At 40.9% G+C, this 25,201-nt stretch overlaps 1 protein-coding gene and 1 long non-coding RNA gene across 26 annotated transcripts in view; one reads left to right on the top strand and one right to left on the bottom strand.

The window, feature by feature from the left end:
* Positions 1-25,201, bottom strand: part of RIMS2 (regulating synaptic membrane exocytosis 2) — a 506,258-nt gene that overhangs the window by 240,754 nt on the left and 240,303 nt on the right. The gene's annotated exons all lie outside the window — the stretch shown is intronic.
* Positions 21,603-21,957, top strand: LOC142159229 (uncharacterized). Its single transcript, XR_012692930.1, has 3 exons — positions 21,603-21,671; positions 21,726-21,811; positions 21,868-21,957. It is a non-coding gene; the product is annotated as an uncharacterized LOC142159229 (long non-coding RNA).

Genomic DNA, 25,201 nt, shown 5'->3' with positions numbered 1-25,201 from the left:
AATATTTTGACTAATACAAGACTGTATCTGCACACAAACATGACACACACAGCAGAGAAAACCAGAACTCCCAAGTGCTCACTGCATCAGCGTCAGCGAGACGACCAAGTGGTCGGCCAGAAGACTACAATATTACTTTACAAGATTTTTATCCCACCTCCAACATGCATTAAAGATTTATTTTTAGCTACAACGCATTTTATAAATGGTCAGAAAAACCGATGGCATTTAATTGTGCGAACTGAAAAAATTATTTTTCTGCAGATTTACATTTCTTAACAGGAGTGTGAGGTCTAACATTTATTAATTTATCAAATAAACCCCTTCATGAATAACAGCATGGCAAAATAAAACAGTAGCATTTGCAAACAGTGCATTAAGGTGCAACATTTGCAGTAAATAATAATCAGACACGTGCCTTCATTATCTACATTGCACTAGAGAAATAAAAGCTGATTGCTGATGTTCAGTGCAATGGAAGTAAAGGGGCATTATTGTATCTAAGAAATATATCAGGCATGGGAGTAAATCTGACCATACAAGGCCAGACTGAACCACATGGCCCGAGCAACATAACCTATGTCTGGTTTGCCACGTTCACATCTAAATTTGACAAATCTGGGCAATGGTGCTTGGGCAATCACTATGGAGCCCACAATGACTGCACACACAGAAATCACTATTACAGGCGTTACCCACAGCGATCAATCAGACAAGCGCAAAGATTCACAGCCAATTTTCTCCAAACTTGTGTGTGTATGGGCGGCTCAGCCCAGTTTACTCAGTAACATGATAAATACAATGCTGTTTTTAACTAAAGCTATTTTTTTCCTTTATAATGACATTTAGCAACGAGTGAGAATTGACTTTTTGGGAAAGAGGGTACATAATATTTTAGGAAAAAGCTATCAGGCTACCCATTATACCTGTTCTGTTATAACCATCTCAAGAGAACAGAACAAAATCTGTTTTTTTTTTTCTTAGAATAAATCATTTTTTAATGTATAACTATTTTAAAACTTTTTATTTTAAAATAAATAAAAAATGTTATTTATGATTTTTTCTTAACAAGTGGTACATAGGCTTTAAATTCCATTGCACCTGCTCAAGCCAACTACCCGGCTAACTTGTGCGCACACTTGCAGAGACCGCTCCGGTGAAAATGTTTACAAAATGAAATTGCCTGAACAGCTGAGTACCGCTAAGCTAACCTGACAATATATGTTTGGTAAATTGCATCGATAAGAGATTTATGGCTGTCTCTATGAGCAGTGAAAAAACTATCAGACTTATTGCGGTGATCCCGCGGTGATCGGGGACATTTTCATAAATGTGCCCCCCTGACTGGCATCATTTGTTAAAACATCTACTGAAACTGTATCCAATTAGTGGAAATAAAACAAATCTTTAAAGCCATGTAAATACATAAAAAAAAACATAAAAACATAACAAAATAACATCAATATTTAATTTAACCATTTATAAATATCCAGGAAGGAAATGAGTCCAATCATTTTTCGGAACAACTATATATTTTGTGAGGTTCCTTGTTAAATCATCGCTAGTATAGTCAACGGCGTCCTCCTTGTCTCCTAACGCAACTATACGGCTCTATTTTTATGATCTGCTAAAACAGCAGTTTCTACCCGTACAGTAGATCTGCACTAGGTGTTATAAATATCACAGCCTGGGTGTCAATTTAATGTCTTGTCGGTCATTTGCCATTCTAGATGTGTATTTCCATTTTCTAGGCTGCATTTATCACTGTTTAGAAATATGCAGAGTGAGGGCCCTTAGAATTTCCAACCAAACAGATAACTGTTACTTCCTTGAAGGACTTTCATTACAGTATATCTATCACCATCAGCTGCGGAATTCTCTGCAGTACACTCAAGATAAATGAGGTGGCAAAGAGGAAAAAAATGGACTAGAAGTAATGTTTCAAGGTGGAAGCGTATAGCTCTACTTTATTACTAGATCTTCCATTTACTAAGAAACAATTCTCAGCAAGCATTAGAAGAAATATGATCTAAAACTATATAAGGTAAACAGTTCAGCATAAAACAAAATTGCCAAGTAAGCACAGGCACAGAGACCTTGGCCGAGGCCGATAAAACAGTCCAATTAAACAAAGCATCGTGGCTTGATTTCATTCACCGCTTTGTCATAAAGTGTATATATAGAAAAAGGTCCCGAGATGCCCAGCTGACACATTCATAATCATATCTGACAGATCTATGGTGTGTTTATGTAGATCCTACGTACAGCCATAAATCTTCGCAAGAAAAATAACCCATATTAATCTGGGCTCCACGCTATTTTAAACTAGCAGAGCTGACATTTTTCTTTTCTGGAGCAATATCCATTTCCCCTTAGATTTTCACTCACTCACTCACACTATCATGGATCATAGTGGCCTTCCAATAAATCATTGTGATGCCGTACAGCCCGGCCTGTTTATTAGGGACTGTAGAGTGCCAGGTACATCATTTTGTTACCTATGATTGTACAGCAATCTGTCAAGCGTGGCTTTGTCCTTTCGCGGTGTCACATGTCACTGTATATCACTTGCTGGAATACGTTAATCCGTCACGTGAGGGATATTCATTTTTAGAGAATAAAAAGATAAAAAATCTTGTAAGTAGAAAAAGGTTTTAGTATGTTAATTTAATGCACGTTTATGGGCAGATTCATTTAGCCGCAATAAACATCGAAATTGCGCACTTTTACCGTTACTACGGTAGAAATATCCGCTCATTTTTCCCTTGCACCTTTATGGGGCGAGAGAAAAATGAGAAGATATTTCTGTAAGAATATCCCCCGCGAAGTGTCTCAGATATGGTCACATAACACTTTGCGGCTAATTGAATCTGCCCCTTAGGGGTAGATTTAGCAAACCTTCTAAAACGGAAAACTGGAGGTGTTGCCCAAAGCAACCAATCAGATTCTAGCTATCTTTTTCTAGAATGTCACATAAGTTATTGTTTGCTGAATGAACAATGGAACACATAAAAGTTATAGAGCAAAAAAACAAAAAGAAACATCTACACCTAAATATATGGCTAGAGGTCAGTAGCTTAGACTTGTATAATCATTGGGAACGGAGGTGTTGGGGGATTCTATTAGTATTAAAGTCAGTTAGGTTGATTGAAAAAAAATCGAGGTGTTGCCTATAGCAACCAATCAGAATCTAGCTGTTGTTTTAGAGAATGTACTAAATAAATGAAAGCTAGAATCTGATTAGTTTCCTATAGTCAGATTCTAGCTTTCATTTATTTAGTACCTTCTACAAAATGACAGCTAGAATCTGATTGGTTGCTATAGGCAACATCTCCACTTTTTCAAACCCGCAGCTTAGTAAATCTAGCCCCAAGGGCCATTTTTACATGTGCACAGAAATGTGCCTTTTTTATGTTATTTTTTGTGCCAGTGAGCCTAATTTATGGGAAGCTCATGGATATGCACATTTTGATGGTGCAATCTGCAGGGGGTACAAGTATCTTCTGATGCAAGAAGCTGGGTGAACTTGCGATCCCAGAGCCAGTTCCAAGAAGTAGAATTAGGAAATGCACTTTGTATACGCAAGGGAGATAAATAGGTACATTTGGGTATAAAAATGCATTAAGTATCTATCTTTTTGCAGTCTTGGTATTCACCTTTATTATATCTAAAATGACTTAGCAAAAGACAGAGGACCAAAGAGACATGCTTACAGTTTGTTATTAAATAATGCACTTGTTCTAATTTGTATTACAAATGTAGACACTGTGAAGGTGCTTATCACAGCCTGATATATTATGGGAACTGCCTGGGACCACTACAAAACCAACTTTATAGAGTTAGACCCAATGCTGCAAAACACTAACCCATTGTCTAATAATGACCACCGGTATCTCCCATGTCTCAGAACTGAATTCTATCACCACCAATGTCACATTCATTGTATCACTACAGCCATACAAAAAATTAGTGGAGTGAAAAAGTGGTGCTAATTAGTAATAAAAAATAAATTTTTCTTATCAAAAATGTGCTAATAAATATTCACACAGTCAAACAAAGTCAATTCAAACAAATGAAGACGTTTTCTCACAGTTCTGTGGTAAACAGATTTTCCCAAATGTGATTGTTCAAAATTGCTTATTCTTATCTTTTTGAGATTTATTACTTAGTAATAAAGGGCCTGATTCATTAAGGAAAGTTAAGCAAAAAATTGAGTAAGTTTTCTTACTCAAGTTTTCTGGACAAAACCATGTTACAATGCACGGGGTGCAAATTAGTTTATTATTTTGCACATAAGGAAAATACTGGCTGTTTTTTCATGTAACACATAAATATTTGATACCTTATTTGTACACTGATATTTTAAGTTGATCTAGGAAATGCCCTACCCCAAATATAAATCTGTCATCATATTTTAATATTACCTCCTCCTCCAATGCAACATAGTTTTGCCTTACTTAATTACTTTTGACTTTCCTTAATGAATCAGGCCCAAAGTGTTAAAAAAAACAGCTTAATATCTATCATACTCAAACATTTTATCACTAATTAGTAAATGTCATAAAGATAATGATAGTGTGCACTATGATGTTTCTTCTTATTTCATATGATACATGTGTTTTAAATACAGAAGATCTCACTGGAATAAGAATAAGCAATTTTGAACAATCACAGTTTGGAGAATAGGTTCAAAACAGAACTGTGAGAAAACTTCTTCATTTGTCTGAATTGACTTTATTTGACTGTGTAAATTATTATTAACAAGCTTTTGATAAGAAAGTTTCATTTTTTATTACTTATTAGAACAACTTTTTCTCTTCACTAATTTTTTCAATGTTGATATTTTGGATTTTATTGAATGAGATCCTTGGTGTGAAAGGCTGCAAGTAAGGGTTTGTGCCCGACATCCTAATACTGTTTTACCTATGTCAAAGCATTCAATTATACTTAAGCTAGGTACACGCTACAGGTTTTTCACCCAATCATTGTGCCAATCGCACGATAAACAACCATTAGGTCTGATATTGCATTAGTGTGTGCGCTCCCACGATCATGTTTTATTGCACCAAAGCACATCGTATTGTTTCATTTCATTTTATAACCGGTCTAAAGATCTCTAAACGATGGAACGATGTCGGGCAAATTCTGCAGTGTGTACGCACTCACGCCCAGCAGTGTAGGCAGATTTCCATAGAGTTTACACAGTCACGATCTTTTCAGCTGATGGTTATGACAGATGAAGAGCACAGATCTGAAGGTAAATCTTGCAAAACGTGTATAGTGTGTACACATGAATCGGCTGCTGATCGGGACTTTAAGCCGTCTGTAAAATTGTATTGAGAGAAATTTTCTGTAGTGTGTACCCAGCTTTCTGTTTTTAACCAGTCCCAACCAAAGCCCAGGATACATTGTAGTGTCCCACAAAAACATATGTATATATCACTATATATATAAGATTGAATTACTCTTTATCAGATTGTATGGGCAGCATGGTGGCTAAGTGGTTAGCACTTCTGCCTTACAACACTGGGGTCATGAGTTCAATTTCCGACCAAGGCCTTAACTGTGTGGAGTTTGTATGTTCTTCCTGTGTTTGCGTGGGTTTCCTCCAGGTGCTCCGGTTTCCTTCCACACTCCAAAAAACATACTGGTAGGTTAATTGGCTGCTAACAAATTGACCCTAGTCTGTGGGTCTGTCTGTGTGTGTGTATGTTAGGGAATTTAGACTGTAAGCCCCAATGGGACAGGGAGTTCTCTGTACAGCGCTGCGGAATCAGTGGTGCTATATAAATAAATGATGATGATGATGGTATCCTGTTATTTGCTTTAATAACAATTTCTTATTTTACACTCTTAAGACTTCCATTATGCTTCATGCTCTTCTGTTCACTTTATACCTCCTTATTCACTTTCCGGCTCTTTACTACCTGTTGCCCTATTATTGGCTCTGCTCCTGCTCTGTGGAGACTTTTCCCATAATCCTCTGGAACTTCTGCCGGTTTCTGATGTTACGTCCAAACAGCTCTTCAGACATCTTCCCCCTCACACATTCTCTGTATCCTCTATGTTGTAAGCTCATTTGGACGGGGACTTCTACAATTCCCAATGTTGAACAGCGCTCTGGAATATGTTGGTGGTTTAGAAATACTTAATAATAACAATGGTGCTAAGAAAAACTTTTACCATGTTTAGCTGAATACACACACATACCACATACCAATGTTTTCTGACATTTCTAGTGGCTGAAAACAAACATGAGATGGCGAAGATTTGCCTAATTTATAAGCAGGCTACTACTCTCACTTGATTTTTCTATACAATTTATTAAAAGAGAGTCATGTTATGTATTTTGATGACATTATCCCTCACACTCCTAATTTTACCTACCTCAGATCTCCCCATTTCCCCTCAATTATACTGTCTAATATTCTATAGAAGTGATGGGGAAGAGGAGATTAGGTTGTTATAGCTGGTAATACTTTCTTAAAAGGCCTGCTGATATGTTATTATAGATAGGTGTCTCTTACGTTTATTAAATGTATTATTTTTAACCTATCAGTGAGATTAAGGGTAAGATGTGGCCCTTTTGAAGGGCGTATGGACCCTCAAGTCTATCAGGTTACCAATCAATCACTTTACTGTAGTTCATACATGCCCACTTTTAAGAATTCTCCCCCGGGAAGAAGTCATGTGACATGGGCTAGTGGGAGGGCGTGGTGACATTTCGCGGCACCACAGCCCCGCCCCAACAATTTTAAATTGCATGGAGGGGGCTGAGCTTAATGATGCAATTAAGCTCTGCCCCCTCCATTCACTGCTGGTAATTTCCCAAAATTTCGGGAGTTTTGCCTACTCTTCCGGGAGTCCATGAGGACTCCCCGAAGTTCGGGAGCCTCCCGGGAATTTCGGGAGAGTAGGCAGGTATGCTGTAGTTTTGAAAAAAAGTAATAAACAAATGGACTTTAATTTAAATGGGAAAAAAGTCATATGTTAGTGCTCATAAATAAGGACATTAACATGCTTTAACACTGATAGTCCAAAAAATAATGTACGTAAATAGGCCTGGACACACACACACACACACACAGACACACACACACACACACACAGTCTGACAAGCGCTCACTTCCCGTCAATGTCAGCATTGCTTGCAATGGATACCAGTTCCTCGGAATAATATAATGGAGTTCTATGGCAACGCTCATTAATTACGTAGTACTCGATGCTGCAGGCTTTGAGGACACACTCTTGTTAAAAGCAAGAGCCAAGTATAAGGTTTTGTCCATGTTTTTAGCAGGTTGTCTTTCCAGTGTGTACAAGCCCTTAGACTGCACAAAGAACCGCAGTCGTGCGATCGCGGATACATGACACTGATCACTGTACCCATTCACAGTTCTCCAGGGTGTCAAGCCTTGGCGAAATAAGTATTACAGTGATTAGGGGTGGCAATTATTCTTATTATTAACCTTTATTTATAGGGTTCCACAAGAGGTCTGCAGCTCCGTACAGAGGGAAAACAACAAGACAGTACGTAGTATAGCATATAATACAGTAAACAAATAACATTACAGCTCTCAAAACAGCTATTGGGGTGCAAGGGGTAGATTCAGTGCATACTAAAACCTGTGACCATTAAGATGGACTGAACTAACAGGTTTAGAGCCACTGAAAGAGGTGAAAAGACAGAGGAGTGGAGCCAATGGGCAGAAAGCCCAAGGAGGAGGTGCACAGTGTAGCTGGGGAGCACGAGTTATAGGTAATGAGAACAGGAGGGAAGAGGGCCCTGGTCACTGGAGCTTACAATCTAAAGGGAAATGGGCAAACAAACAATTGTCACAAGGGGGTGAGCCAATGTAAGGGGATCTGAGAGTAACAAGCCAGAGTGGGAGAGAAGGAGGATGAAAGAGGGTGAGGTATACTACATGGTTCAGTGGAGGACTGATCCGCTTTTCTAAACAGGTGGGTTTTCAATGTGACAATATCGAGAACTGCAGGGGTCCCCGATATGGAAAGCACATGGTTATACCAGTTGAGGGAAGGGCTTTAAATACGAAAAAAAATAGAAATTACATTTCATTTCAGGTGGAATTTCTCTTTAAACATATTATACAGCACTAAAACACTACCAGGGTGGGGATTTCAGTAATGCAGAATTCTGTAGGAGCCAGGATGACACTTTATCAAACCAAAACGCTTATCCATACAGATCTGTACATCAGATTTACAGGAAGCATATAGGTGAAAAAAGACACAGGAAGGTTTTTTTTATTAAAAGAGGGACTATTAGAAGGTAAGCATCAGAGTCAAATTATTTTGTGGGGGAGGGATTGTTTTTTTTCTCCTGTCAATTACTTGGCTTTAAATGAGAATTTATTCTGCATGTACATATCTTGAAAAATCACTTTTTAATGCGATATTAATTTCCACTGCCCAGTGATTAAACATACAGCATGGAGCATGTATAAGTGGCTCTCCAGAGCTGGGAGCGCTCGTTACATTAAAATATACTTACTGCAACTTTCTCCCTTTCAGATACTGGGGAATGTTTATGTTTTCTTCTCATTGCGCTCACAGTAAAAAATGCTGCCCAATGACATTTAAAATGTCTTGAAGCAAAGTGCTGAGGAAATGAAGCGAGAAATAATGTTCCTCCCTTTGTAGTTAAGAAATAATAATATTCTTTATTAGTAACCAGAAATACCAAGATATTTCTCAACGCGGCTGTTCCCAGACCATTTCTATGTCACACCGCCAGCCGAGTCCTGTGCGTGATCAACACAGCAAACACAGCCGCAAATCAGGGATTTAAATGCATCTTCAACCTTCAAATAATTGTAATGCATTGTCTTGTCCACGCCCTCCTGTAACTTTTGCTAAATGCAAAGCTGTACCTTTCTAGTCTCCGCTTTTACATTATATCACAAGGCAGAGATTAATTATTTTCAGTGTCCTGGTATAGGACACAAAGTAGCTCATACTTGCCAACTCTCCCGGAATGTCCGGGAGACTCCCGAAATTCGGTTCAGTCTCCCGGGCTCGTTGGCATTTCTCCCGCATCCTGGATTTCACCGAGAATCGCGTCAAATGACGCGATTCTCGGTGATTGACGCCACTTTGGAGGGCGGGAGGGGGCGGGACGAGGCCAATCGCGTTGTTTTGGCTCCGCCCCCGCAACGTAAATTCCGTTTTCGCGGGGGGCGGGACCAAAATGACACGTTTGGTCTCGCCCCGCCTCCTCCCGCCCTCCAGTCACGCCCCCTCTCCCGGAAACTTGTTTCCGAGAGTTGGCAAGTATAAAGTAGCTATCTGGATGTAACCGTACCCAATGTAGAGAGCACAGCAGTTGTGTAGTATTATAGTGGAAAAGCACAGGAGGAAGCCAGATAGAAGCTGTCATAACAGCCACCGCCTGCATGGTGCATGACACAACGCTATATGATAGGCAAACCACCAACGCATTGCAAAACCAGGGCCTTTGTTTAGCGCTAAAAGCAAACCTAGCTAAAGGGTACAAACTTGCACCTGGACAAACCATATTGCGATGCAAGGGGTGCACTGATCCATGCAGGGGAAATACTGGCTGCTTTTGCATGTAAAAAACAAGGCAGTGATACAGATTACATCAGAGATACACCATACTTGGCAACTTATAAAACCTGTCCCCCGGGAGATCCTCAAGGACTGGTCATGTGAGAAGTGTAGAGGGGGCTTAATGGCGAGATGGCATCACTAAGGCGCCCATGCTTCCTAGTGAAGTGGGCAGGATGCGGTAGAATTGCCAAATCTGCCAGGAATCCGGGATCACCCCTCAAAATTCGTGAGCCTCCCAGAAATTCCCGGGAGAGTAGACAAGAATGAGAAACATCTTTCCAAACAGTTTAAATAATGTTCCCCTAAATCCCCTCAAGGCGATTTTGCCATGGTGCAAAATTACACCTTTGAGCTGGACTTCCTCCTAACTCAAACTGAGCCCCAGAATGTCCTCTATATCTTACTCACTAGAACGGATCTCCCATTCTGCTGCCTAAAACACACATTTCAAAGTAGGCATTTGTCTTACGAACCCTCATAATACACTAAACAAGGGTAATAATAGAGTTAACCTAAAAGTAACTTATAACAGTTATTTTGGCAACAGTTTTCATAAATGCCCCCCCCCCCCAATAAGTAATCTAATCACCTGGCCTTGTGAAACACTATTTTTTTCAGAAATCACAACCATTTATCAGCTCCCATGTTTTAGCGTACCATCACATGTAAAGTAATATATTTGCAACTAAAAAGTTCTAAAACATAAAACGTGGTTTGTTAGCAGCACTAACATTGCTGCTTAAAAAGCGGTGTCACCTTCTGTCCGTCTCCACAACCCCCTTGATCTTCCTAACCTTTTTGTATATCCCTCTTCTCATCACAATGTGCTCATGAACATGCTCTATGGTATCCTACATCACAGGCTCTTAATAGTCAGGGAGCAGGGGTACAGACAATATGAAGCCTATAGTGAAGAGGTGAGAGAGGATCAGTGGGAACAATGAATGGTGTAGTTTACCTTTAAATGTTTGGAACATGTCCTCTGGCAACTTTTACTAATATAAAAGACTGTAAGCTCCAATGGAGAAGGGACTGGTGCAAGTGAATTCTCTGTACAGCGCTGCGGAATTAATGGCGCTATATAAAAAGCTGGTGATGATGATGATGATAGGAGGATGTGTACAATTTAAGTCACGTTAAAAAAAGAATGCCCATTAACTATTGCCTGGTAGAAGTCTGTTGTACAGGAAAAGGTTAGTGATGAGTTTGAAGCGTACTCTACTGGACTTTACCCAGCTATGCTGGGGATATTGGTCCATGTAAGGGTGTATATATTTTCTACGACATTCTCTGAGATTTGTTTTGTCCTTCATCGACTACAAAGGAGGAAAAAATAAATATCTCCAACTGGCTTTGGTCAATTTATTACCCTATTATGTTCACCTGTTCGGAGCCCTGGAGTTTGTAATTCAGTTGATTGTTTATTGGCATATGCCTAAAATCAAATGTTTTGTGCAATGTCGTGTGAAGAAGTCATTGAACTTTGGACAACAATCCCTTTATTGGCCCCTAGTAATTAACCAGTGCCTTTAATTCTAGATTCTCCAATCTGCGCGTCATCTGCATTCAGCCCTCTACTAACATATGCATTATTGAACATGTTTATTACAGTTTTCATAACAACCCTAAGTGGCCTCACTTAGGGTTTAGTGCATTATGCGCTCCAAATATATGTGCAAAGATTCTGCATACAAATGTGTCTATTAACGCCTAACGATAGCGTAGGGATGCGTATTGACAGTGTTGGTATCAAATGTGCAAGTTGCATTATCCAATTTGTACACAACATAATAGTGTAATGAAGTGTCATATACTTAAAAGAGAAAATAGTATCTTAACAATGTTATTAGCAAATACAAAAGTTGGTTTTTCCCATATAAAATGTAATGAAATACAATACACTCCCACATCCGTTGTTGGCCAAATGGAAAGGACAAATAAGTAAACTGAATAGATGGATGCGACTTGACATAATATAGTCGCAATGGTAATGAACAAGCTGGAAGAGTCAATATGCAAGCAGCCAATCAGAAGCAGCTAGATAGTGCTACTGATGGTATTCATCATCTTTGCCTATCTATACACCAGCTTTCCAGAACCCGCAAGAGACTCCTCCTAAAACGCGTATCTGGGGATGCCTTCAGGTCTAATTTTATTGCATCTATACTTACATGAAGATGCCTTTACTGTACTCAATTAGTGCTTGCTCGCCCCTATTCCACCTCTCCAGGCGTAAGGGTCCACAAGCCTAAGATACGCACGACTCTAGACCCATTTCCCTATACCCAACATACGCCCCAACGTTCAGCAGTCTTTTTCTTCCTGTTACCGGAATTTATCCACCCTTGATATGTCCCAACACACAGGACCAAAGTCATACGTCACCCCATAAACCCTCGCCAGCCCTTTTTGGATTACCTTCTTGTTTCCAACCCCCACTATATCAGCCATAAGATAAATACATGGAAATAATCCAGCCCTAGCTGAGCCCATTGTTAAATATTTATAATAATGACACATTATTATTATACATAATAAAACAAATGATGTAGAAGGTGAGCAGTGAATCTCCCCTGATACTCTGGCGCCCTAGGTCCGGGCTTACGGGACCTTTCCACAGTTCCGGGACTGCCAGCCACAGTTAAATGCAGATAGATGGAGGGACTAGTGTCTAGCATGTGCAGTGTACAGATGAATGTGACTCCTGGTTGAGTTGTCAGGGAACCAATGAAATGCTGTATTCACTAGCTACCTCCCATCCCATTTATTTTGAATTTCCTGTCCAAGTCGCTAGTGCTCATCAGTGGCAGCTCCACTTTGTCCTCTTGCTCTCCATCTTTGCCAAGCGGACATCTCCTTCAGATCCGAGAGCAGCATGCCAAGCTTAGGTAAAAGCTTGTTAAAGAGATTCCTGAATAATATCATCTCTTATTCATCACTGCTAAAAATAGTTTTCCGGGATTAGTTCCATCCATTGTGAAAGGGAAAAAGTCCCCCCTCCACCCCCCAAAAGAGATTCAGTGAAGGAGCCATAGAGTGCGCACACATGTACAAAGGGCCAGACTCTGCATCTACCTGGAAGGTGACTGGCGATTAGTGCAGCACAATGACAGTATTCCTGACTCAGCAAAAGTTTACACATATTGAATGACTAACACATTACTTATTAATGTCATTCATAAGATCACCAGAAGTCCTGGATGACTATGAAAGAAATTCCCACCTTGTCTTCCTCTGCCTGACCAAGTTCCTCATAAACAGCTCTCAGTAATTTCCTTCATAAATATTGGGAGCACACAGTATATCGCTATATTGCCTGGTTCAGAACTGATTGCTTGTTGCCTGCTGACTTCTTATCACATGATCACGACACTTTCACTGGTATGGCTGCTTCTTGAAAACCTCTGAATAATTTTGACCTCGCCATTACTAATGTCATATCAATACAAAGAGCATACTTGCCAACTCTCCCTGAATGTCAGGGGGACTCCCTGAAATATGGGTGATCTCTATTACTCCCTGAAGAGTCTGGCATTCTCCCTGATGCTGAGCCAGTACAAGACGTGGTTGGCTTCGCCATCTGTGGCATGATGACACAGTTCAGAAATTGTGTCCTATGTCCATGTATTGATGCCTATGGAGGTGGCCATTTTCATGGAGACCGAGATTTAATCAAAGACTGACAGGTAAGACAACATGACTTCAGTAATGGAGACAGAAATGTAAAAGACACTTCAGTCTCTAGAGATTCATTAGCTGCTTTTCTTTAACGAATAGTTACCTACTCACCCGGAATGTCCGGGAGACTCCCACATTTCTAGGAGATCTCCTGGGAGAGCAGGGCAACCTCCCGGTTCTTGCCCCTGCAATAAATGAGTTGGGGGGTGAGGGGGTGCTTAATGACACAAATAGTCCCGCCCCCTGCTGTAATTGGCCAAAATTGTGACAATTATGTAGGGGGCGCGGCCAAAATGAAGCAACTCGTCAAGCCCCACCTCCACACACCCACCTCCCCCAGGATTTCCCTGAAGCCAACAAGGAAAAATTGGCAAGTATAACAAAGGATTCTATTTATGACCCAAGCACGGTAACTATCCATATGTATATTGGGAAATCCGGCGAAGACCCTCATCCTCACCAAAGCATTCTAGGGTTGTCGGTGAATGCTGGAAGTGCTATGTGTATAACACTTTCACCCGTGAGGGATCCAGCGATGTCAGAGAGGATTCAGCTGGATCCCAGTGAAAAAGACAAGTACGCCATTCTGAGATGGCATTACTTTGCTGCAGAAAGCAGGTAAATTGTCTAACGCTGCTGTCTCTATAGTGGTCTATCATGCCGACAGTGGTAAACCCCGGTAATTAGGTGAACGGCAGAGAAATCTCTGATTTATTTGGTGTTAAACATTTGTTAAACAGCAAAAAGCGACGAAAGAGCCTTTTGTCTGTGTTCCTTCCAGCATCTTAGCTCCTCACCGCTAAATAAATAGACCCCAAATTTGCAATTCTTTTTAGTAAATAGGAATAATTTTAAAGACATAAGGTTCAGCCAGCAGACTAATTTACAATGTGCTTCAGTGAACTTTTATAGGTATTAAACATGTACAACACATATCTTGTGATGGTTGAGAATGTGTGACTGTTATTTCTGTATAAGAGTAAAGTGTGCATGTGTATCTGTCTGTGTGCGTGTGTGGCGTTCCGTATGTGTGTGCATTTGTGGAGTGTCCGTGTGCATGTGTGTGGCGTGTGTGGCATGTGTGTGTGTGTGTGTGTGACCTATTTTATCATGTAAATGTCAATAAGATTTTCTTCATTGGTCTGACACCAGTTGTATGCAGTAAAGATTCAGTCCTGAAAAGGTATTTAATCATAGTCAGTTAAATAAAGCTGAGCTGCATGTTGGCATGTATTCCACATGACACCGCAGCAAAGCTATGAGACACATTGATGAACGCAATTCAAACTCTTTGTTAAAGCGAGGGCAAAGTACAAGGTGTTATTTATACTTTAAACTAGCATTGTTTTCCTACACAGCCTTCACCTGCGGCCCACAGCTCCTTCCTGTTTTATTGTCAGAATTGCTTATTATAAACTGTAACACTTGTTTACAATGCCTGCTGATATGTTATTACCGATTGGTGTCTGTTTGTTGGATTAAATGTATTGTTTTAACATATTTCTGAGACTAAATGTCATGTGCGGCCCTCGGGTTGCCTATCATAGCTCCAAGGGTTAAGTGCTTCTAAAATGTATCAAAGTGTGGGGGCAGCACGGTGGCTTAGTGGTTAGCACTTCTGCCTTAGAGCACTGGGGTCATGAGTTCAATTCCCGACCATGGCCTTATCTGTGTGGAGTTTGTATGTTGTCACTGTGTTTGCGTGGGTATCCTCTGTGTGCTCCGGTTTCCTCCCACACTCCAAAAATATACTGGTAGGTTAATTGGATGCTCTCAAAATTGACCCTAGTCTCTATGTGTGTTTGGGAATCTAGACTGTAAGCCCCAATGGGGCAGGGAATGAGGTGAGTGAGTTCTCTGTACAGCGCTACAGAATTAGTGGCGCTATATAAATAGGTGATGATGATGTGTTCAAAAATGTCAAATGTGACGAGAGAGTTGCTGTCTTTTCTACCACAATCAGTTGAAGAGGGTGGGGGTAGTGTCAAAGCCCACACTAGTAACTTTACAGATTGTTTAAGCTATCCCCATACAGGTCGACCCTGTTACAGGATCAGTGTCAAATTTTGGCCACGTTTCCGATATAAATGAAATCTATGGATTTTAAATGTAGTCAACCAACAGAGCAAAACAAGGACGGAGAGTTCCACCACTCTGCTGCTTAACAACAGCAGGAAGAAAAATGTTCTGTCTATCGAAAGAACATTTACAGAAACTACAAATTCTTTAGTCCCATATAGTAGAAGGGGACACTGTTACTCTCACTTATCTTGTCAGACTGGCAGCCCGCCATAGCTGTGCTCAGAGAGGAAGGGCCTTATCGTGTCGGTGGTCACATAACGAGGGGCTAATCCTACTTACATCAAGCGATCATACTTTCCTACTTTCCTGGAATGTCCAGGGGGCTTCTGAATTCCGTGGAGCAGATTGTCTCCTTAATGAGAAGGTGTCATTAAGCCCCCTCCCACACTTGCCACTCAAAGAGGGAAAGAGGACACAGAGTAGCTCCCAGGCACCATAGCAGAAGTTACGCCATGTTTTCAATGCCTCTATTTAGTAGACCTTTTCACTAGTCCACGTAATAGAATTAAAATCACCCTTTGGCGTGTATTAGGGCATAAATGAGTGACTCCCCTGAACAAAGCAAATCCCAGCCTTCTGCATTCTGTCTTTGGAGGAAAACACAAATCCTGTATCCTTAACATACAGCGACAGCTCAGTTATATCACGTAACTGCAAAATAAACTCTTACCAGCTCCCTTATCTTACTCTCTTATATATACACACCATACATATAGCCTATAAAGCATCGAAGCACAGTATAGAGGGGATATGGACTATTCTAGAACCTGCTTGGAGTCTATCATCACATTTGTAAATGAAATTTCATATGTGTTGCGTAAGCTATAGATGGGAAGATGTATCTACAACAATATATATGAATTAGCTATGGTCAGGTGTATAAGTAGTTAATAGCGGCACTGGCTTTAAGGCCAGCTAGTAAAAGGACAGGAGCTGATGGTTCATCCAGACTGATCTATTATCCTCTCTGCAGTGTGAGGCCCTAGTTTCTGCAGTACTGCAGCAGTCAGTTACATGCCCACGCTCTGGAGCTGAGTGGGCGGCTGAGCCGAGTGGGAGGAGGTGGAAGGGAGAAATACATCAATATAAAGTGAGATTTTAGTGCCTCACAAAAGCTGCAATCCAAGATCACATGACATTAACATGAACAATTACTGGAGACACTGGACTGACCCCCCACCCAAACTTAAAACCAAACACATCTGAAATATAATTTGACTCTCTTTTTATAAAGCCAGCCTCATTTACAGACCACCCTGCTTTCATTGTGTCCTTACTGGCATTTCTTAAGACTGTAAATTCTTTTCAGCCATTGTTTCAGTATATTTTCCTTATATAGTTATCAATGTGTTTCCCTTATTGTACAGTGCTGACGAAAATAAAAAATAAAAATAAAGATTGGTATAGTCAGTATGGTTCAGAGAATCTTTATGCAGATACCTAAATACCTGTGTACCAGTGCTGTTACTATCCTTGCTGCATTCATGCTGGGACTAGCTTATTCATACTTGCCAACTCTCCCGGAATGTCCGGGAGACTCCCGCATTTTGTGAGAGTCTCCCGGACTCCCGGGCGAGTGTGGCAATCTCCCGAATTCTGCCCACTTCACTAGGAAGTGCCCCACTTCCTAGTGAAGTGGGCAGAATTAGATCCCAAACGCCGCGATTCCCGGTGAATCGCGGCGTTTGGCCCCACCCCCGCTGTCAAATGACGCAATTTGCGTCATGACGTCACAGGGGGCGGGGCCGAAATGACGCGATTTCGGCCACCCCGCCCCTTCACGCCCCCCTCCACTGGCTGGCTCCCGGAAGGGAGCTGAAGAAAGTAGGTAAGTATGAGCTTATTTCTTATAATAGTCAGACAAAATCTATTATAACCTTTTTCATTTTGCCTAAGCAACAAAATACATACAAGAAAAAGTCTCCTGACCACCTGATAATTGAGCATTATTACAAATAAAAAAAGACACACATCCATCCAATGTTTGCAGTCGGTGGAAGGGGGGAAGGGGAGTGGGTACACGTTACAGAAATTCTCTCCCGATGCGATATTGTTAATGATTTTACCAAGTCACGATCAGCATGCCGATTCATGTGTACACACTAAACAAATTTTACAAGATTTATATTCAGATCTGTGATCTTCATCTGTCATAACCATCGGCTGAAAGGACTGTGACTCTGTAAACTCTATGGAGAGCTGCCTACACTGCTGGTCGTGAGTGTGTACACACTGCAGAATCAGAACGACATTGTTCCATCGTTTATAGAGATTTTTAGTCCGGTTATAAAATCAAACGATACAATGTGCTTTGGAACGATAACACATGATCGTGGGTGTGTACACACTAATATCGGACGTGTGGCTGTCACGATAATTGGGTGAAAAACCTGTAATGTGTACCCAGCCACAAAACTAACAATATCAACATAACGTTAACAAACATGAATTATCACTGGGTACTCTGCATTACAAGCCAATAATGTAGCATTATGATTTCACATTAGGGGTAGCCCTAATCATAATATAGCAGAACAGGGGAGTGTGAAATTAGAGCTCTTGTATGATAAGTATTGGCATAAGTTACGCTACAATTCCAAAGTTGCCTCTAACCTTCTCTAACATCAGTGTTTGGTACAACATAATGGATTTCAATGGCAACACTCATTAAGTACACAATACACTATGCTGCAGGGGGGCTTTGAGAACATGTCCTGGACAAAGGAGAAAGTACAAGGGTTTGTCTACCTTTTAGCAGGTATTGTTTTTCAGCCTCCGCCTGTACTAGAAGGCACAAAGACAAGTGTCCAATTGTAATGAAAGAGAATAAATCATAACACTACACATCATTTCTTCATTATGTTTTCGGAAAAAGCATAAAAGTAACAGTTAAAAAAATTTAATTAATTTTACACTTAAATGACTAACATCACTACTGTCCCCAAATTCTCTGAATAGTTGATTGAAATGGTGATTTATATGCACCCATAAAAAAGTTTAGATCAATATATATTTATTATATACATCTTAAATTCACAAAGCAGGGGTGTCACGCAGATTGGTGGCTGCCGTTATAATTAGGCACACATAATCGCAGGACTGGATTACCATCAGATTCCAGATCCACAGCGGATTAATGATAAATTCCACCAAACCCAGACATGCTGCCCTGACCCCACTAGATGACATAGACATTGCAGCCCACTCCTTCCTATAATACACACAATGAAAACACTACTATACGTTCAAATTCAAATGTTCATAAAATTCCATTTGTACTTTCTAATGATAAGTGTATGACTATAATTTTTCAGTCCAGAATTGTGCTATACACCGCAATTTAGTACTGCTGAGTGTAGCCCCCAAATGTCTAGGACTACTAACCTTAAATACTAGTTATACAGTATGAGAAAGTATTTTGAATTATTCATACACATATAAGTAGAAATTCCTATCCCATAACAAGAGAACACATACATGCTGAAAATCAACGCTGATTAAGTGGACCTCAAAATAGTGTTTAAAGCTGCAATCCCACATAGAATGTTTATTTTCTTCTTTATAAAGCAACTTAAGTACCTTTCAAGCATGCATCTTAATTGTTTTAGCTATCCTTCTGCAAATCATGATCTCACTTTCAAAATCTCTCCGGTGATTCCCTTCAGATAATATTCTGAAAGCTTTTTGTGTAACTAGCGGCCATTTATTTTGCAGAGGGGGGGGGGGGGGGGAGAAAGGGGAGGTTTTACAGTACACAGAGCAGACGGAGCTCAGATGGGCTTTCCAAAGTATCTCTGCTCAGTACATCATGTGCCATGTGACTGTGGTTGCCATGGTAGTCCATGACACTGTGCAGAAGTGATTAATAGCAGCCTGAAGAAAAACCAACATTCTTCTAAGAGTGTGCCATGATGATTTATGTTATAAAACCACACCTAATTTTTTTATGGAAATGCTGCTTTAACTGATCGCCTTAAGAAACACATCAGAGGTCATTTATGAAGAACACATGATGCACATCATTGCACCCAGCACACTTAGAGGAAGACACCTACTCTCTACTCACTCAGAGAAATGTAAAAAAACCTTCACCATACACATAAATTGCCACGTATAATAAAAGCAATCCCAACATCCTCTCACTCTTAAGTCGGAAATACGCTTCTCTGCCAAGGGCCATATGTGGAAGCACAAAACAGATCCCATTAAAGTACAGGGAAAGCCAGGTCTAAGTTGGTGCAAAATTCAAATCCTTTTGCACAGTGATTCCCTTGCAGACTGCATGAAACATCTCTAAAAAAACACCTTTTCCACCCTTTTATCTCATTTCAATGATTTTGCTCCACACAAAGAATTAACACATATGCACCTGTTCTCCTGCCCCGTACTTTGCTAGGAACCACTTACCTTTACCCAACTGCTCTTCTCTGCCTTTGCAAACTTCAGCTGCTTTACAAATGCTGCCATCTTGCTCTGTGCCATGCATCCTGACACATGTGCGCAGATCCAAGTGCATGACAGGTCACAAGCGGCACAGTGGACGTTCTGCACGTTGTAAATGATCTGTACTCACCGCTTAAGCTGTATTCATCACACAGTGAAAGTGATGAAAGTCAATGCTACAATCCGAGGTCACAATCCGAGCGCAGTCAGAAAGTGACTATACACACAGACAAACAGCAGTCATCTGCCCATATGCATTCATTAACAGCTAATGATTTGGTCAATTTTGATTGGATTATCATTGGCTAATACACTCATTAAGAGGCTGCAAGCATGGCACAATTGGGCTAATTGGCTGATATCGACTGTGATGTCACAGTATGTGCGGCTACATAGGAAACCTGAACAACCATGATACAATTCTTATCTCAAATAACTAAACTGATTTACTATATAAAGGGACTTAGAACTATGTTTTTTTATTTTATTTATTTAATTTGTCTAATGTAAATACTATGGGTTCAATGTAATTTATATATTTCTGTTATAGGACTTTACCTAGTTTCTATGATGGTGCAAGTAATACTGCTTGCCAAGCTCTGCTGACATAAAAATAGGTTTGAGTAAACTGGGCCCTCAGTGCCCACTGGCCTTATGCGGGAGCCTAGGTTGCCTAATGGATGATCCGGCTATCTGTCTTTGGGTCACAATCATGTCAGGAGAGGCCTGAAAATAAATCAGTCAGCAGAACAAGAGGAAGCACAATCATCCCTGAGCTTCCTCATGGACCGCACATAGGAATGCTAAATAACTATGATTAGTATATACTCCCTTTGTGCTTGTCACGTTTAAGCAAACAATATTTGGAGGTATCAGGCCCTTTATTTCAGCAGTTTTTCCTTAGGATTGCATCTCCATTTTCAGTAAGTGCCTGTTCCTTGCTCTTTCTCTGGAAGTCAACTGTAACTATTTGTGTTTGAAGTTAAAATGATCTGCTTTTAATGTGTAATTAGTATCAGATATAAATGCTAGACAAAGCCTGATTAGTAGTTGTACGATGTAACTCTGCATCCACCAACTGATAGAGGATGGGTTCACTGTAACAGGCTTTAAGCATTACCCCATTACCCCAATTCCCTTGGTTCTGCAGAGCAGGCTTATCACCATTCTCTGTGCCAGGAATAAGGTATCTGTTCCTGCACATAAGTAAGAATAACCAGGAAAGATAATAGCGTGCTCTGATAAGTGACATTACATAGAGAGGTACATAGGGCACACTTTTAGGGTGTCCCTTGAGGACTCCATAAAGGAACGTGTTTCTCGCCAGCTCTGAGCTGGACCAGATCGCGTCTCATTCTATATTTTCAAAGGGGTCCATCTTCCATCTTCAGGTTGCTCTTCGGCAGAGAAGCACATTCCTAAGCACACTTTGCCCAATTTAAAACAAAGCTTCAAATACCCAGAAGGGTCTCACGACCAATAAATTTAATAGTATTTCAGGAAAGAAACAGTAAAGTATTATTTAAAGAAAGGGATGATTCTAGTGGATGTTGTGTAGTGAAGGTTGTATGGTGGTGGTTGTGTGGTGAAGGTTGTGTGGTGGTGGTGGTTGTGTGGTGAAGGTTGTGTGGTGGTGGTTGTGTGGTGGCGGTTGTGTGGCGGCGGTTGTGTGGCAGAGGTTGTGTGGCGGAGGTTGTGTGGCGGAGGTTGTGTGGCGGAGGTTGTGTGGTGGTGGTTGTGTGGCGGTGGTTGTGTGGCGGAGGTTGTGTGGTGGTGGTGGTTGTGTGGCGAAGGTTGTGTGGCGAAGGTTGTGTGGTAGAGGTTGTGTGGTAGAGGTTGTGTGGTAGAGGTTGTGTGGTGAAAGTTGTGTGGTTAAGGTTGTATGGTGGAGGTTGTGTGGCAGAGGTTGTGTGGCAGAGGTTGTGTGGCAGAGGTTGTGTGGCAGAGGTTGTGTGGTGGAGGTTGTGTGGCGGAGGTTGTGTGGCGGAGGTTGTGTGGTGGAGGTTGTGTGGCAGAGGTTGTGTGGCAGAGGTTGTGTGGTAGAGGTTGTGTGGCAGAGGTTGTGTGGCGGAGGTTGTGTGGCGGAGGTTGTGTGGCGGAGGTTGTGTGGTGGAGGTTGTGTGGCAGAGGTTGTGTGGCAGAGGTTGTGTGGTAGAGGTTGTGTGGTGGAGATTGGTCCTTTGATTTGACGCTTACACTTGAGAGCAGAACCTTGTGCACACCTTGCAGGGAAGGTGATCTAAGCTCACAGGTATTAAAACAAGCAAACAAAAGTGTTTTGCACTGCACATAGATTGTGTGTCATAAATGAAGTCCACAGAGGTGTTTTCGATGGCCTCATCTACTGAAAGTCTCATTACAGGCGATGCACATCAACGACATTACTGCCTACTTCAGTTAGGCAAACGGTAGGCGGAGGGATCGCGGCACTGGTCCATTGGAACTTTTTGACGGCCCCACCGGACCGATATATCTTGGCACCGAAGGGAAATATAAGTCTGTATTTTACCTTAATGAGCTCCACCCAAAACATTTGTTTTAGCTTTGGGTGCAATTCTTTAAAAAGTAAAGTGTGATAGAATATTTAATTCCTCCTCTCCACAATAAGCGATGCAGCCTACAGCCAATAACTTAATCTAATGTGGGTCAAAAAGCTTCATGAGGAAGCTGTAACTATTAAATCCAAGAAGCCACTAAAGGTTTGTACATGATAAAATGCCTGAGGAAAGTTTGATGCCCTTTTAATAAAGCTATTCAATAAACGTACCAGTGGCTTGCCTGTAGCATTAATTAAGATGCAGCAACGATGGAGTTAATACCATAAGCTATGTAACCTTGACTAACCCTTCAAATGCCATCTTCTACTGCAGTCTGTCATCAGTGGCCTAGTGAGCTACAAGTTAGCACCATACTGTAGAGCCTGCCTTTGTATTGTATGTTATCTCTGTTAAAGGTCTCCGCAAATGAGAATAATAACAAAATAAAATTACCTCCAGAGCCGACGTTAGAAGTCGGAAATACAAACAAATATGAAAACAAAATAAGTAGGTTATGACATTTTATTTTTCCCTCAGGATATTAACCCTGATGGAATATCAGGGTTAATATCCTGGTATCCTGGTAATAGCCAAGGTTAATACCACTATCTCTAAGATTTTTATTTATTTTTAAATAAATATTGGTGATAGCAGTTTTTTTTGTCACAGCAATAAGAGGTACCGTGTTTCCCCGATAATAAGACCTAGTCACTTTATAAGCCCTACCCTAAATTCCCTTCCTACAGCTAAAATAAGCCCTACCCAGAAATTAAGCCCTATCACGAGCGCCATTTTCCCGACGCTCCGATACGGTACACACTGCTACCCTATTCGCCCACCTTTCCTGACATGGATGCCGAGATTTTGCGCCGGCATCCAATCACAGGCTGCAGCAGTGAGCATGCTCCTCTTCCTTCCCCCTGACGTGCCAGCGCCATTGTTGAGAGCCGCGGAGGAGAGCTGAGACGCAAGGCAGGAGGCAGGAAACAGAAAAAAACAGGTATGCAGCACTGAGGGGGGCATGATGGGGATAAAAGGAGCACTGAGGAGGCATGATGGGGATAAAAGGAGCACTGAGGGGGCATGATGGGGTTAAAGCAGCACTGAGGGGGCATGATGGGGTTAAAGCAGCACTGAGGGGGCATGATGGGGTTAAAGCAGCACTGAGGGGGCATGATGGGGATAAAAGGAGCAATGTCAATATGTTAATTATAATAAGCCCTACCCTGAAAATAAGCCCTATGGTTTGTTTTTGACCCAAAAAAAAAACAAGACAGTGGGCTAGATTTACTAAGCTGCGGGTTTGAAAAAGTGGGGATGTTGCCTATGGCAACCAATCAGATTCTAGCTTTCATTTTGTAGAAGGTACTAAATAAATGAAAGCTAGAATCTGATTGGTTGCCATAGGCAACATCCCCACTTTTTCAAACCCGCAGCTTAGTAAATCTAGCCCAGTGTCTTATTATCGGGGAAACACGGTAGTTAAAACAAAAATCATTGTTCTTCATAAATAGACTTCTAAATTCCCTACCACGCAAAAACACATTAGGGTCAAATTTGAAATGGGGGTGTATATGGTGGTATGCCATGCCCCCACTTCTACTGCTTCCAATGTAAACTATCAAATTCCATTCACTTACATCTTGCACACAGTCACTTCTACATTTCCACTACGACCACTGGTCACGCTCGGAAACTGAGGGAGGAAACCCAGACAAACGCAAGGAGAACGTACAAACTCCACAAGGATAGGGCCCAAGTCTGATGCAAACAAATGATAAAAGTGTTAGTAATGCACGTACATTATGTGTAGGAACGCTGCCCTAATGAGAAAGTAAATAGTAGGTTGTCTTTTTATAAAATAATGCTGATAACCTAATCTGTGCAATATTATATAAAAAGTATTTCTTTCTATTTTCTTCTTGCGTTTAATTAAAACTTTATTTGGCCCCACTTTAGTGGAGCAATATATATTATAATACTATGTTTCTCAGCTAACTCCTAGGAGGCTGCGACAGCACTTTCTGCCCTGGGAAACTGGTTTTTTTTTTTCTAAATATTTCTCCATAGCCGCAGGCTACAGCCAGAGATCATTAATCGCTTCCACGATCATTCCGCATACACCTATGGTCATATCTCTATTCGTCTCTAATATAACTTACACTATACTGAATCAGCCCATTGTACTTAGCTAACTGTAAATGCTTGTAACAAACTAGAGGACATTACAGGATCACTGGTCAATAAGCTGATTCAGATGTACATCTCGCATTACAAATTAGCAGACAAATATTACATTTGCTTAATGGGGGATAGCACTTTAGCTGCCGCTTTCATTGTGGAAGGAAAAGATTATTTGAAGAGCTGAAACTTCCAGTGAATCAGCAGAAAAATCAACATTACAGACCTCATAAGTCATTTAATTTAACAGTGTCCTATGACTAGCTTGGCAATACTAGTAAGTTAATAACTACTCTAGGTATTCCCTATTGTAGAATTTAAAAGGTTGACATCACCTATACTCACTGGAGCCATTATATGGGCTGTACCAATATCCAGCCAATCAATTCACTGGGAATTAAAGACCACTGAAGCAAGTGGCACACAGTGATGTAGCCCTAGTGAAATAATTGGTTTCACTCACACAATGGCTATCTCCTTTGTGTATAATTAACAGGATACTTGCCAACTCTCCATGAATGTCGGGGAGACTCCCTGAATGAAATAGGGGTGAACTCCCCCATTGCCTGAAGAGTCTGAGCCAGTACAAGACGTGGTTGGCTCCGCCATCTGTGGCATGATGACACAGTTCAGAAATTGTGTCCTATGTCCATGTATTGATGCCTATGAAGATGGCCATTTTCATGGAG

Source organism: Mixophyes fleayi, chromosome 5, assembly GCF_038048845.1.
Source record: "Mixophyes fleayi isolate aMixFle1 chromosome 5, aMixFle1.hap1, whole genome shotgun sequence".
Classification (NCBI taxonomy): Eukaryota; Metazoa; Chordata; class Amphibia; order Anura; family Limnodynastidae; genus Mixophyes; species Mixophyes fleayi.
Note: the sequence above shows the minus strand (reverse complement) of the source record. Positions and strands in the feature narration are given on the sequence as shown.